At 51.5% G+C, this 15,819-nt stretch overlaps 1 protein-coding gene across 3 annotated transcripts in view; it reads left to right on the top strand.

Moving 5' to 3' along the window:
- The window catches only part of LOC142575765 (uncharacterized), a 527,026-nt gene that overhangs the window by 230,111 nt on the left and 281,096 nt on the right, over positions 1-15,819 (top strand). The gene's annotated exons all lie outside the window — the stretch shown is intronic.

Here is a 15,819-nt window from a genome sequence, read left to right as displayed (position 1 = left end):
AGCAGGCGTATAGCGCCACCGAGAAAGAGTGTGCATGTCTCGTGTGGGCCGTTCAGAAATTGTCATGCTATCTAGCCGGCTCGAGGTTTATCATTGAGACGGATCACTGCCCTCTCCAATGGCTGCAGACCATCTCTCCCAAAAATGGCCGCCTCCTGCGCTGGAGCCTCGCTTTACAACAATATTCCTTTGAGGTGCGTTACAAAAAGGGGAGTCTCAACGGTAACGCCGATGGCTTAAGTCGAAGCCCCTAACGTAGGAATCAGCCTCAAAATTGTTTGTTACTGATGTTTTTCTTCCTGAGGCAGGATTTTTTTTTTACATATTGCTTTTGTTTAGTGTTTCAAAGTGATGATATGCTTTCTAGTGCAATTTTTCAATTTGTGGACGCGTTCTGAGTGATGCTAGACTACTGTAAGGAACTAGGCAGTGGTATAAAAAGGGGAAAGAGCCTGGCAGGGCTTAGTGAGGGTTGTGCCGTGCTTGCTGACTGAGCGGTTGAGTTTCAGCGTAGTTCTAACGCTTGCCGGGAACGAGAACAAAAATGTGAACTCTCCCGAAGTCACTTTGCAGTGTCCCGTGCGAACCTGAACGAGAGAACGAGGCCTTCTCTGTGCGCTGCGCTCAAGAAACGTCAAGGGACGCCCGACTTCGGTTATGAGCATCATCGAGCGACATCCCTCCGGACAGCGGATGCAGTCCCCTGTCCATCGGGATCTCCTTCCCCCGGCGGGGCGGTCTGTTGCGTTTCGCCTGCGACACGTGGTTTTGCCGGCGCGACTGCGGCGGGGCGGCAGACATTTTGGCCCGATCGTCGTCGCCGCAACGCTCATCGCCAGGTGTTTCCAGGCGCGACTGCGGCGATGCGACCGCAAAGGATCACCCTCTCATTCCAGTCATTGTGCCCGAACGAGGCGATGCGAAAGCAGGGATCATCCCCTCATTACAGTCATTGTGCCCGATCGGCAGCGCTACAACAGGGTGCTACGATATCGTGCTCGACATGGTGCTACGGCAGCGCTACGACAGGGTGCTACGAGATCGTGCTCGACATGGTGCTACGGCAGCGCTTCGACAGTGTGCGTCACCATTAGCCCATTGTACATTCACGTGCTCGTCTTTTGAGGGGTTCCTTCTTGCCCTCAACTGCGAGAGTATAAAAACAGCTGCCCCCGGACGCCAAAAGGAGGGCTCCGATTTCTTCTGTTGAGTAAAGTGCTCTCCCGTCTCTCTACTTCGGTCAAACCTGACCGCCAACTCTTTGCGATGTTAAAATAAACAAGTTGTTTCGTTGTTACCAGTCGACTCATGCTTTGCCGGGACCTTCGGATGCTTCCAGTTGTACCCCAGGCCGCCAGGCCAACGCTACCCTTGGGGCTTGCGACCCAGGTACAACCACGGGCGTCAGCGCCGAGTTCCCAACAGATCGTACCAGCAGTCCGATCCCAAACAAGTGACATGTCCGGGTTTACCGCTCTTCAGGAGGGTGATTCTCAGGTTAAGGTTTCTAGCGTAACAGACTTATTGTATGATGTTTTACGCTAACGCGATGACACCAGAACAGGAATTATAGCTCGAGATGGAGAATAGGAAGGGTGGAAGTTAAGGAGAGCCGAAAAAGCGTCCGGTTGAGGAATAGAACGATAAGGCATCGAAAGAACGAGAAGCTTACCATGCACACAAGACACGCGTGAACACAGAAAAGCGTTACAACTAGTCGAAGAACCGTTTAACTTTAAATGTGGAATGTAACCTACAGAGTCTCGCGCGCCAATCAACGAGGTCTGTGCTCCGCTGTATGATCTGCATAGCCATAGGCCCGTCGTGAATTTGGGATAGTACCTGCGGAGGGTATTGTCTTTATGCCAAGAACTGGCCACTGATCGTGCAACAAGGTGGTCGATTGTCTCGACGCAAGCGCAGAAGGATGCATGCAGCACTGCTACACTGCTCCGCACTGCTCTATACAGTTGGAGTCAGTAAATCCCGAGGCTGCTCACGCAGGCTTTCATTAATCGCTTCCACTGCAAACTGAATTGTCGCGAAATGGTGTAACAGGTGAACCAGCGACGCGAAATCAAAGAAGCTGCGATACAAAAGCATTCGGGAAATTAACGCATAACGTATTTGTGAAAAAATTGGGGGGGGGGAGGAGAATTAGTGTGAGAGGGGGCGAGGAGAAAGAAAAGCAAATGAAGTAAATGTTGCCTTTCTTTTTCTTTCTTTCTTGCTGGGGAGGGGGGGAGCGGGAAGAGGAGGGAGGAGTGGCTGGCGTGATCGAAGAGCTCCCAGTGTCGCTCCGAATCGTATAATTGGCCTCTCATTAAGAGGAGCGTCTCTCGAAAGGGGCACGCGACCGAATTTATTCGGGCTTGTCGCACGCTTCTATACTTCAACATCTTTTCTGCGGGGCATTATATGGCAGCGCGAGCATTTACATTCTACACACGTCCCCTTCTTCTCTTTCCTTTTCTTCCTTTATTTTTTTTCTCTCTTATCGGTGTGTTATACAGGGTTCGCTCTATTATGGCGGCGCATCGCTTAAGGCCAGAGGGAGAGAGAGAAGAAAGGGAGACTGATGAGGAATGCAAGCCGTGCTGTTGTCCTCTTTGTCTTGTGTTCTGTCATTAAACGGGCGCGCGCAACCAATGACGGGTTACATTACTCCTTAATTGCGATTACCGCTTTTGGTTCAGTAGCCGCGCGACTAATAAGGGAGTGTCGTAAATCACTGTACTTTTCGTGGCAAGCAGGCTTGCCCGCGCGCACTGTGAAACGGCCGATTGCAATCTGCGAGCGCGGTACTTACATTAGCCTATCTGGACAAACTGTTTGCTCGGGAAGCTGTCGCACTGAGGTTGGCGGGCTTCGCTTTATTCTTATTTTGTCGTTTCTTTTTCTTTCCTTTTTTTTTTTTTTTTTGTTGCATCCTCAGAAGAAACCTGGGCGACCTTAGCAAGGCCGTGGAGGAAGAATTGCCGATCGCAATCGTAAAAATGTTGCTTGTAGAACTCAACCACTTCGCTCCTATGCGCCTCTAGAACAGCTAAGTGTCAATGTAGAGACTTGTAGCCTCGCGCGCATGTATTAGCGTTACAGCATTGCTGTGGCAATAAAATGCAGCCGTGGGCAAACAGGCAACAGAAGCTCTGGACATATCTTTTGAGGCTGTGTTCAGCCAGAGGGTGGTAGAAGCGTTCCTGATTTGCACGACTTTGCTGCAAAGAGTCAGAGAAGTCACAAGTAGCTTCGTATATATATATATATATATATATATATATATATATATATATATATATATATATATATATATATATATATATATATACGAAGCACGTCGGAGCTAGCCAGTTCTGTGCCAGGACGGAGGAAGAAGTTCGTGTGGCTCGCTCTGTCGGTTTTTTCGGGCTGTGACTGCCTTGCGTTTGTGGCCCTTTTCCTGACGCCATGCCCACGTTGCCGAGACGAACACGCCTGTTGCGTTTGGTGGAGGTAGGTGCTGGATAGTCCCTCTCCTCGTCCTGGCGCTCAGCTGGCGTACTTTGCCATCTCTCGCTGCAATGACTGAGGACACCACCTCTCAAGCCGTACCCACCCCCCGCGCCTGCCATGTGTGCCGGTGTGTTTCGTAAGCGTGATTCTCCGACATTCAGCGGTACTGGCGATCGCGATGTCGGTGACTGGCTGGCCCAGTACGAGCGCTGTAGCGCTTGTAACAGGTGGAATGACGCTGCCAAGCTGACACACGTCATATTTTACCTGACTGACGTGGCTAGCTTACGGTTTAATAATCACGACGTCAATTTTACGACCTGGTCGGTTTTCAAGGAAGCCCTCACTTCGTTCTTCGGTCGGCCAGCCGTGAGCAAGCTTCGCGCGGAGCACCGCCAGCGTGGCAGAGCTCAACAAAATGGCGAGACTTTCACGAGCTATATTGAAGACGTTATCGACCTCTGTAGGCGGGTTAATGCTTCAAACCATCGCCCAAGTAATCGAACTGTGCCAAAGTCTTGATGAGCTGCGTAAGGAGCGCCTTTCCACGCGTCGTACCACTATGCAGTCAGCGGAAATTTCAGCCTTGGAAACGACACGTACTGGAGCTGAATATTATGCCCTGTTGCCGCAAATTCAGCAGTACATCCGCGTGGAAGTGGCCCGCCAGTTCTCCCTTGTGGTATCTGATCCCAAGAACCCTACCGCATTGGTCAATCCGCTCCGTCGTGTCATTCAGACGCAACTCGCTGAAGTACTGCCATCACCTGCGGCACCAACGCGTGTTACAGCGCTTCTCACTTACGCTGAACTGGCTCATAACTGGCACTAACTGGCTCATATGCGCGACCACCGCCAGCGCTGCGCGCGCGCGTTTGTGTGTGTGTGTGTGTGTGTGTGTGTGTGTGTGTGTGTGTGTGTGTGTGTGTGTGTGTGTGTGTGTGTGTGTGTGTGGTGTGTGTGTGTGTGTGTGTGTGTGTGTGTGTGTGTGTGTGTGTGTGTGTGTGTGTGTGTGTGTGGCGTAGCCATATCATAAGGAGCCAACAAACGATAACGCCAAGGACAGCATAATTGTAGTTCCTAATTTAATGAAAGAAAACAATAAACGAATGGAAATGAAAGCTAAATAAAAAACAAGTGGCCGCAGGTGGGATACGAACCGACGTCTTCGCATTACGCGCGCGATGCTTTTACCAATTGAGCTAAAGCGGCGCCGTTTTTTAGCTCTTCTTTTTCTTTCTATTTTCTCATGGCCTCCTAGATCACACGCTGACAATGGTGTGCCGCACCGTTATCGGGGCCCATGGCTTTCCAGAGCTTCGTTCAATACAGAACCGCGAGGCGGTGGTGCCAGAACTGATTTCCCGCAGCGTCTCAGTACCATGATAGTACGATAACCGGTATACCTGAAGCAGAACGCCAATCTGAAAAATTCGTATCATTTCTACATTTCTGAAATGATTACCTGTACAAATGTTAATATATCCCCTTTCTTCAGCGGCAATTTTTTCTTGGATGTTGCAGCGCAATGGCTGCGGTGTCTTCGCTAAGGCTGTTCAAACGAGTTTACTTTAGCATTCTCATTCTTTCTTTTTATGATCACTCGAATGGTTTCGTCTTCCGAGACGGGTGCTCTAGTTTGTAGTCGCGCATAAATGCAAGAGCTTGCAATCCGTGAAGCAACAATCAGGGCGACGGGTGGGCCTCGGAGGGGCGCTATGGTTGCCGACGTCGGCTGTCCGAGACCAGACCATACATCGCAGCGCAAAAGGAACGACTCGGATTCGCGTTTCGGTGCCATCCACCCTCGTCATCGTCGCCGCTGCAAGCGCATTGCTTTCGCTACAGCGATCCCCCCGCCCCCCCCCCCCCCCCCTGCCAATCCCACCATGTGAGCGGGCGAGTGGGCGAATGTCGAGCGTGCGATGCAAGCGAGGGCCAGACGGACGAACAAACATGTACCCTCATATTCGGTCACACGGATCACAGTTCCCTTTGTACACCGACGACGGAGACGTCTGGCGTTGCTCGTCTACTATGGCAATACCGATCACAACCAAAGGATGCGGGATAAGGCGGAGAGAAAGGCGAGCGGAGGAGAGGAAGGGCGGGGAGACGCTGGAGAGGCGGAGTGTGAGGGGGGCGTCGGCGAAGTGTCTGCCCCTCGCAAGCACAAATATATGAGCAGCAGCAGCGCAAGCGGACGTTGAGCTTGCGACGCGAAAGGTGCGAGTACCCTTTCTCTCACAGGAAGCGAGGTGAGGTGTCTAGTTGGAACTGGCAGGAAAGAAAGGGTCTATTTTTTTTTTTACGCGTCCGGCGAGGCAAACGCGGAAGCGGCAGGACCTAGTCTCTCGCAGGTCGTTGCCGAGCACGCTGTGTAGTACTGAACGCTGGCTCGCAGCTGCGGTGCCCGATCCCAGCTGGGATTCGCATGCGGTCCTGAGTCTGTGGGCGCCGGCGCGAAACCCGAGACGTGCAACGCCGGGCACCCTTGACGTCCGTCCTCAACCTGGCATCCTTTTGTTTTCTCGTTCTCCGTATCTCTCTCTCTCTCTCCACCTCTCTCACTCGACATCCAATCCGAGCCCAGTTCTCTGCGGCGCTTCGCACTGGATTCGTGCCAGCCGTTCTACCACGGTTCGAGCTAACTAAGCTTCCTGTTTATTTCGTTCTTTTTTATTGTTTTCTGTTGATAGTTGCGGAGTAGTTGATGTAAACCGGAAAAACGCTTCAGCGGGGTTACCTGTCTGGCTGGCACACTTTGGTTAGTCTAATCTAAACGGGCGTCTCGTTTCCGCTAACGGCTCTGGAGAACCAGATGTCTGGTTCGTGGAGCTGCTTGTGAAATGCCGAAGCGAAAATTTGTCTCAAAGAATAGCTGCCTGGCGCTCGATTAGGGCTGGGAGGACACCTTTCGCTATACCGTCTTCTGCACGATTTTCTAAGTAGATGCTTTCACAAACATTTTGTTAGATTTTCTTTTACCATTGTGCCGTTATAATCGGCCAAACTTTAGCGATCACTGAGTGTTATTCTGCGACTCCGGTCTGTGCATTGGGGATGGTGTTTTTCAGCGCATATGCTTGTGGCACTCAATTACGAACATATAAAGCATGCCTGATCGGAATAAGAACAGGCTCGATAAACACACTTGATGCGCGGATGTCCCACATCGAACGTTGACGAGTTCGTCAGATGTCATGTAGAAAAATCATACGTTGCGGTGACACCTTTAGGTAATCCAAAAACACGGATAAAGGCTATTGCGTGAGGTGCACTTGCTCTTTGGTGATTCAGCTGCATGGCTCACTAGGCAGAGGTATCACCACGCACACTGCACAGTAAGCAATGTGCTGAAATATTGATGCGTCAAGGGCACACTATAAACCAACATAAAGTGGGATGCGACTTCTTACGGACATTCTTTGCGCTGGGAGAAAAAAAAAAAAAAAAAGAAAACCCAAGAAATAAATGAACTTATGCGAGCGTGTTCAATGTAGCGTGGGTGCCCCTTAACGGCGCGAACTGCAGGAAAAGATTGCACTCCCTGCATGACTCAGCGTATGGCGCGGAGAGAGCCGGAGGTCAGCACGCCGATAATCATCTCACCTTTCCGGCGACCGCGCGCGTTCTTGGAGGCATCCCCTTCTGTCTTTTTCTTTCTTCCTTTCTTTCTTTCGTTATTTCTTTCGCTCTTTCCTTCGCTCTTCAGTACGAGAAGAGGGGGCAGCTTCGCTCGCTGTTAGCACCTCGGCGCTGAGCTCCGATGAAGCAAGATTAATAATCGCCTTCACGCCTCGATGCGGCCCTGTGGCTGTGCCTGTGTTTGTTAGCGTGCGTGCCGGAAAAGATGCGCGGAGCACGATCGGGACTCGAGCGTGGGTTGGTGAGACGGTGAAGGCTGCGGAAATTGGGCGAGAGAACGTGGATGACTGTTACATGTGTGAGAGGGAGATGGAATTACAGGCTGCCGAATTCTGTTTATCGGCAGCCTCGTCGTGTTTGCACTGAGACGTGTATACGCTGTAGGCTGGCGGACAGCTGGCGTGGCAGTTCTGACAGGGCGAAGCCCGGGTGGAAGTGTTCGCGTGCTACCGGGTGCAGAAAAGTACACAAAAAAGCAAAACTTCCTCGGCTTAATACGCGTCTCGGTGCGTTAGATAGAAGTTGAGGATTCGCTATTGCTTTGTGGGCTGGCACGTTTCCAGGTGACATAAAGCTGACTGTGGGAAAACTCTGCTTTGATTTTTTCATTTTTTTTTTCTAAGCAGTAGCACTATTAGCGATGCACTAATTTCTGCCCAGGCTGTGAATTAATAAGTTCCCTTCCGGCTAACAGATTGGAACCTTTTGGCACGATATTATGTAAGTATTTGTCGTAACATTACTTTGTTTGTTTCTGTTTGTTTTGTTTTTGTCCCTCAGCTGTAAGGTCCTTTTTTTTTTTTTGCGGCTTGTTAACCACCAGGTCATTCAACGCTGACAAGCCGCTTTTGGATTACACTGCACATTTTTTCGTGGTTTTCGCAGATCGAAATTGTAATGACAGTAATCTTCAGTGCGATGAAATGCAAGGCATTACCTGATGATGAAGTCGAAATCGTTAGATTATTTTTAGACCGCCATATGTTTCTGTAACATCCAGTAGCAGTTAGGTTTACATATATATATATATATATATATATATATATATATATATATATATATATATATATATATATATATATATATATATAGATATATATATATAGTAAGCTTTAGGCAGGAGAGTGCGCCTTTATTAGGGTCAAAGCATGAGAAGAATACTGCCGCGTTGTAGTGACAGTGAAGAACCAGACAGTGCCAAGAAAGCCGCAGTTTCGCCCCAAAGCCGAAGCATCCATCGATTGCGATAGCAAATTAGTGGGCAGCTGTACGAAGTAAGGATAGTAGGTTTATCGGCCGTATGAACTCGTAAACATAGGCATACTAATTAAGTTAACTACCGCGCCGTCACGCGTGCACAAGCAAACATGAACACATCTCACGTGATGACCGCGGAAGCTCGCTGTCAAAACGCTGCAGTGAGGAAATGCGGCAGCAGCAGCGAGCTAAACGGCCCTCCTGCAGCCGCTCGCATCAACGCGAACTAAGTCGCGAAAGCGCGTAGCGCGGCGCTGACTCTGTACGCGTCGCAGATGGCTTTCAGTATACAGCGGCCTGGTGGGGTGCGCGCAGCCGCCCGGGCCTGCCGGAACAGAACGCGCCCAGCCCCGACTCCCTCCTGTTGCGTTTCGCCTGCGACACGTGGTTTTGCCGGCGCGACTGCGGCGGGGCGGCAGACATTTTGGCCCGATCGTCGTCGCCGCAACACTCATCGCCAGGTGTTTCCAGGCGCGACTGCGGCGATGCGACCGCCTAGGGATCATCCTCGCATTCCAGTCATTGTGCCCGAAACAGGCGATGCCAAAGCAGGGATCTCATTCCAGTCATTGTGCCCGAAACAGGCGATGCCAAAGCAGGGATCTCGTTCCAGTCATTGTGCCCGAAACAGGCGATGCCAAAGCAGGGACCATCCTCTCATTACAGTCATTGTGTCCGACCGGCAGCGCCACGACAGGGTGCTACGAGATCGTGCTCGACATGGTGCTACGGCATCGCTACGACAGTGTGCGTCACCATTAGCCCATTGTACATTCACGTGCTCGTCTTTTGAGGGGTTCCTTCTTGCCCTCAACTGCGAGAGTATAAAAACAGCTGCCCCCGGACGCCAAAAGGAGGGCTCCGATTTCTTCTGCTGAGTAAAGTGCTCTCCCGTCTCTCTACTTCGGTCAAACCTGACCACCAACTCTTTGCGATGTTAAAATAAACAAGTTGTTTCGTTGTTACCAGTCGACTCATGCTTTGCCGGGACCTTCGGATGCTTCCAGTTGTACCCCAGGCCGCCAGGCCAACGCTACCCTTGGGGCTTGCGACCCAGGTACAACCACGGGCGTCAGCGCCGAGTTCCCAACAGATCGTACCAGCAGTCAGATTCCAAACATCTGGTTGCCAGCGGTGAGATCGCCTCCGACGTCAAACAACTGTCTGCCAGCGGTGAGATCGCGACAACGGAGGCCAGCAGCGAAGAGATGCAGTTGACTGTATGCTGAGCAGCTCAACGACGATCCGGGAGCAGTGCAACGAGCCCTGTGTGACGACTGGTTGCCTGCAGCGGAACGACTGCGTGGAATTCCTGCCTGCGAGGTTTGGTGAGTGCGGGACTTTCTTCTTCTGAGCTTTGCCAGGCTTTTGTTAGTGTTAGAAACAGAGCTGGTAATTGTGGTTGTCGTTGCTGCCGGGTTAGTTGCGGCAAGACAATAATAGGCAGTAGAGAAAGCAGCATTCAGAGCAGCCATGGATTTGAAGTCGTTGCGCAAACCGAAATTGTTGGAGCTTGCAAGAGAGTTGGGTCTGGATGTCTCAGACAAACTAAGAAAACCGGAACTGATAAAGGCTATTCTTGAGTTAGAGGCTGAGGATGACGAGCTGTCGGAATGCCTTGAGACCATTGAAGAGAGAGAGACTGCAAAAAGACAGGAGCGCGAACTTAAAGAGCAAAAAGAAAAAGAAGAGCGTGAACGTAAAGAACAGAAAGAAAAAGAAGAGCGTGAACGTAAAGAACAAAAAGAAAAAGAAGAGCGTGAACGTAAAGAACAGAAAGAGCGAGAGCAACAAGAGCGTGACCGTCAACACGCTTTGGAAATGAAGCGTCTCGAGGTAGAGATGGAACGCGCTCGTAATGGAAGTCAGGCACACGGTGCAGGAGAACGCGTATTGTTCAAAATGACTGACCTGATGCGGCCGTTTAAGCTTGGAGAGGACATTGGTTTGTTCCTGGTTAACTTTGAGCGAACGTGCGAGAAGCAGGGGTTCTCTCGGGAAACGTGGCCACAGCGCTTGCTCACTTTGTTACCCGGCGAGGCGGCCGACGTAGTCGCTCGCTTGGATAGAGAGGAAGCAGAGGATTTCGACACAGTGAAATCGAGTCTTCTAAAAAAGTACCGGCTGTCTGCGGAGGCGTTCCGTCGGAAGTTTCGGGAAAATGAGAAAGGCAAAAGTGAGTCATATACAGAGTTTGCGTATAGGCTTATGTCGAACATGCAGGAGTGGCTCAAAGAAGAGAAAGCGTTTGGTGACCACGATAAAGTTCTGCAGTGTTTCGGGCTAGAACAGTTTTATAGTCGGTTACCGGAGAACGTGCGATACTGGGTCTTGGATAGGCCAGACGTTTGTACGGTGGCTAAAGCCGCTGAGCTAGCCGAGGAGTTTGTGACGCGTCGAGCTCGCGGAGCTAAGGACGGTCAAAAGGGTGAATTTGGCTCGAAGTTTGAGAGGCCGAAGTTCACGCCCATGAGATTAAAAGGGGACACGCGTAGTGCGGATGCGAGCGAAAGCAGTCCGACCAAACGTAAAGAGACGGCGGCAGCCAAACGCAGAAAGCGGTTCGAAATGAGGCGAGCGCGCTTGTGTTATACGTGCCAGAAGCCGGGTCACTTTTCGGCGCAGTGTCCGGAAACAACACCAAAAGTTGTGTTTTTTTCAATAGGCAGCACTGACGAGAACATGAAGCTTCTCGAGCCTTACATGCGAGACCTCCTCGTGAACGGGAAAGAGTGCCGAGTGCTTCGCGATTCCGCAGCTACGATGGATGTAGTTCACCCATCTTACGTAGAACCCCATATGTTCACGGGCGAGTGCGCATGGATCAAGCAAGCCGTGGAAGCTCATAGCGTGTGTCTGCCGGTAGCAAAAGTGCTTATTGAAGGACCTTTCGGAGCGCTTGAGACAGAGGCGGCAGTGTCATCTATGCTGCCACCCCAGTACCCGTACCTATTTTCAAACAGGTCCGATCACCTCCTGCGCGAGAAGGGGCTTTTGTTTGGTGAAGCTAGTGTTCAGGCCTTAACCAGATCGAAGGTTCGGGAGCTCGCTGCAAAGGCGGTAGTTGCGGGGCCGACGTTATCAAACAACGAAAAAGGGTCAGAGGCGCAGCAAGCTGATATTCCGAGCACGCCCGAACTGAATAAACTTGAGTCTGTAACGTTAAAGGCGCCAGATACTGGAGAGGAAATGCCCGACACGGGAAAGTTAGAAGAGCTATCTACTGATTTGCTCATCGCGCCTACGTCAGACGGACTTGATAGGTTGCTAAAAGTCAGCCGGTCGGCTTTGATAGCCGAGCAAAAAAAGGATGGCAGCCTGGAAAACGTGCGCTGCAATGTCAAAGAAGGTATCGCCAGGAAAACTGCGCGTTTTGTGGAAAGGGGTGGAGTCCTGTACCGGAAGTATCTAGACCGCAGAGGAGTGGAGTTCGATCAGCTGGTCGTGCCTCAATGCTATCGTCAGGATCTGTTGCGCTTGTCACATGGGGGTTCGTGGTCCGGACACCTAGGAGTTAAGAAAACTAAGGACCGTCTCTTGCAAGAGTACTATTGGCCAGGGTGTTTTCGGGACGCAGACCATTTCGTGAGGACATGTGACACTTGTCAGCGGGTGGGCAAACCAGGGGACAAATCAAGGGCGCCGTTGAAATTGGTACCTATCATAACGGAGCCTTTTAGACGGCTCGTTATTGATACAGTGGGACCTCTGCCGGTAACAGCCACGGGGTACAGACACATTTTGACTGTGATCTGCCCAGCGACAAAGTTCCCTGAAGCAGTGCCGCTTAAAGAACTCAGCTCAGTTGAGATAGTCAATGCACTACTGTCCATATTTGCGCGAGTTGGTTTTCCTGCGGAAATCCAATCAGATCAGGGCACAGTGTTTACTAGCGCTTTGACGACAACTTTTCTCGAAAGGTGTGGGGTAAAGCTGCTACACAGCTCAGTGTACCACCCACAGTCGAATTCCGTTGAGAAGCTCCACTCCGTCATGAAGCGCGTGTTGAGAGCGTTGTGTTTTGAACATCGAACTGACTGGGAGCTGTGTCTGCCTGGGGTGATGTTTGCTTTAAGGACCGCGCCGCATGCGGCTACGGGGTTTTCGCCAGCTGAACTGGTGTACGGTCGCTCGCTTCGATCTCCGCTTCGCATGCTTCGAGAATCATGGGAAGGTAGGGGCGACGACCCAGTCGTGGTGGAGTACGTACTTAAGCTCCTCGAACGCTTAAGAAGGGCACAGGAGTTGTCAGGTGAAGCAATGACAAAGGCCCAGCAGAGGGCCAAGGTTTATTATGATCGGACAGCCAGGGCCCGTCGTTTTGAGGTTGGCGATGAGGTCATGATATTGCGCACATCGCTAAACAACAAACTAGACGTGCAGTGGGAGGGCCCAGCACGAATTGTTCAGAAACTGTCGGACGTTAACTACGTGGTAAGTCTGCCAGGAAAGCGGAAAGCACAGCAAGTTTACCACTGTAATCTGCTCAAACCTTATAGACAACGGGAAGCAGTGGTGTGCATGATGATAAACGTTCCTGAAGAGCTTCCAGTCGAGCTTCCGGGACTAGGCTCAGTGACGAACAGGGAAGACACCGGTCAAGTCATTAGTGACCTTATCAGTAAAGCACCGCTGTCGCCCGAGCAGAAAACCGAACTACACCAGCTATTACAAGAGTTTCAAGGTCTGTTCTCTGAGAGGCCTGGTAGGACTTCTGTACTTACTCATGATATAGAACTTACCTCCACAGAGCCAGCACGATCCAAGGCGTATCGGGTGTCACCCCGCCAGAGCGATATTATGGAGGCTGAGGTAAAGAAAATGCTACAGCTCGGTGTTATTGAGGCAGGTGAGAGTGATTATACCTCCCCTTTGATTTTAGTTGAGGTACCGGGCAAGGAACCTCGTCCTTGCGTCGACTACCGCAGGCTTAATTCCATCACTAAGGATCAAATTTATCCGATCCCTAACATCGAGGAGCGCCTTGAGAAAGTTAGTAGCGCTCAGTTTATTTCCACCCTAGATCTTGTCAGGGGTTATTGGCAGGTTCCACTTACAGAAGAGGCTAGTAGGTATGCGGCGTTCATTTCACCAATGGGAACATTCCGTCCTAAAGTGTTGAGTTTTGGTTTGAAGAACGCGCCATACTGTTTTTCAAGCCTCATGGATAAAGTGTTGCGGGGACAGCAAGAATTCGCTTTACCGTATCTAGACGACGTAGCGATATTCTCCGCATCCTGGTCTGAGCATATGACACACTTGCGGGCAGTGCTAACCCGCCTGCGCGAAGCAGGCTTGACAGTCAAGGCTCCTAAGTGCCAGATAGCACAGGCCGAGGTTGTCTACCTCGGTCACGTGATTGGTCAGGGTCGTCGCCGCCCCTCTGAAATAAAAGTGGCCGCTGTGCGAGACTTTCCGCAACCGCGCACCAAGACCGATATTCGGTCGTTCTTGGGTGTCGCCGGCTACTATCAGAGGTACATCCCTAGGTACTCTGATATCGCGGCTCCCCTGACGGATGCTCTAAGAAAGACAGAGCCTCAAACAGTCGTCTGGGACGAGACCAAGGAAAGAGCTTTTAGCGCCCTAAAGAGTGCCCTAACAAGCCAGCCTGTGCTACGATCGCCAGACTATACAAAAGGGTTCATTGTTCAGTGCGATGCTAGTGAGCGAGGCATGGGCGTTGTACTGTGCCAACGGGAAAATGGAGAAGTAGCACACCCCGTCCTGTATGCTAGTCGTAAGCTGACCAGTCGTGAGCAGGCGTATAGCGCCACCGAGAAAGAGTGTGCATGTCTCGTGTGGGCCGTTCAGAAATTGTCATGCTATCTAGCCGGCTCGAGGTTTATCATTGAGACGGATCACTGCCCTCTCCAATGGCTGCAGACCATCTCTCCCAAAAATGGCCGCCTCCTGCGCTGGAGCCTCGCTTTACAACAATATTCCTTTGAGGTGCGTTACAAAAAGGGGAGTCTCAACGGTAACGCCGATGGCTTAAGTCGAAGCCCCTAACGTAGGAATCAGCCTCAAAATTGTTTGTTACTGATGTTTTTCTTCCTGAGGCAGGATTTTTTTTTAACATATTGCTTTTGTTTAGTGTTTCAAAGTGATGATATGCTTTCTAGTGCAATTTTTCAATTTGTGGACGCGTTCTGAGTGATGCTAGACTACTGTAAGGAACTAGGCAGTGGTATAAAAAGGGGAAAGAGCCTGGCAGGGCTTAGTGAGGGTTGTGCCGTGCTTGCTGACTGAGCGGTTGAGTTTCAGCGTAGTTCTAACGCTTGCCGGGAACGAGAACAAAAATGTGAACTCTCCCGAAGTCACTTTGCAGTGTCCCGTGCGAACCTGAACGAGAGAACGAGGCCTTCTCTGTGCGCTGCGCTCAAGAAACGTCGAGGGACGCCCGACTTCGGTTATGAGCATCATCGAGCGACATCCCTCCGGACAGCGGATGCAGTCCCCTGTCCATCGGGATCTCCTTCCCCCGGCGGGGCGGTCTGTTGCGTTTCGCCTGCGACACGTGGTTTTGCCGGCGCGACTGCGGCGGGGCGGCAGACATTTTGGCCCGATCGTCGTCGCCGCAACACTCATCGCCAGGTGTTTCCAGGCGCGACTGCGGCGATGCGACCGCCTAGGGATCATCCTCGCATTCCAGTCATTGTGCCCGAAACAGGCGATGCCAAAGCAGGGATCTCATTCCAGTCATTGTGCCCGAAACAGGCGATGCCAAAGCAGGGATCTCGTTCCAGTCATTGTGCCCGAAACAGGCGATGCCAAAGCAGGGACCATCCTCTCATTACAGTCATTGTGTCCGACCGGCAGCGCCACGACAGGGTGCTACGAGATCGTGCTCGACATGGTGCTACGGCATCGCTACGACAGTGTGCGTCACCATTAGCCCATTGTACATTCACGTGCTCGTCTTTTGAGGGGTTCCTTCTTGCCCTCAACTGCGAGAGTATAAAAACAGCTGCCCCCGGACGCCAAAAGGAGGGCTCCGATTTCTTCTGCTGAGTAAAGTGCTCTCCCGTCTCTCTACTTCGGTCAAACCTGACCACCAACTCTTTGCGATGTTAAAATAAACAAGTTGTTTCGTTGTTACCAGTCGACTCATGCTTTGCCGGGACCTTCGGATGCTTCCAGTTGTACCCCAGGCCGCCAGGCCAACGCTACCCTTGGGGCTTGCGACCCAGGTACAACCACGGGCGTCAGCGCCGAGTTCCCAACAGATCGTACCAGCAGTCGGATCCAAACACTCCTCTCCCACCGAAGCCTTGCGCGCGACGAAAGGCGGCGCGCTTCCTCCCCGCTTTCCGCCGTTGCGAACAACAGATTGAGCCGCGATCGTTGGTTGACCCTCGCACGCGTTCACTCGCACGTACAGCATACGGCGCGCGGCGACGATTTTATCGCCCTTGGAAT

Source organism: Dermacentor variabilis, chromosome 3, assembly GCF_050947875.1.
Source record: "Dermacentor variabilis isolate Ectoservices chromosome 3, ASM5094787v1, whole genome shotgun sequence".
NCBI lineage: Eukaryota > Metazoa > Arthropoda > Arachnida > Ixodida > Ixodidae > Dermacentor > Dermacentor variabilis.
This window is presented reverse-complemented; position numbering and strand designations above follow the sequence as displayed.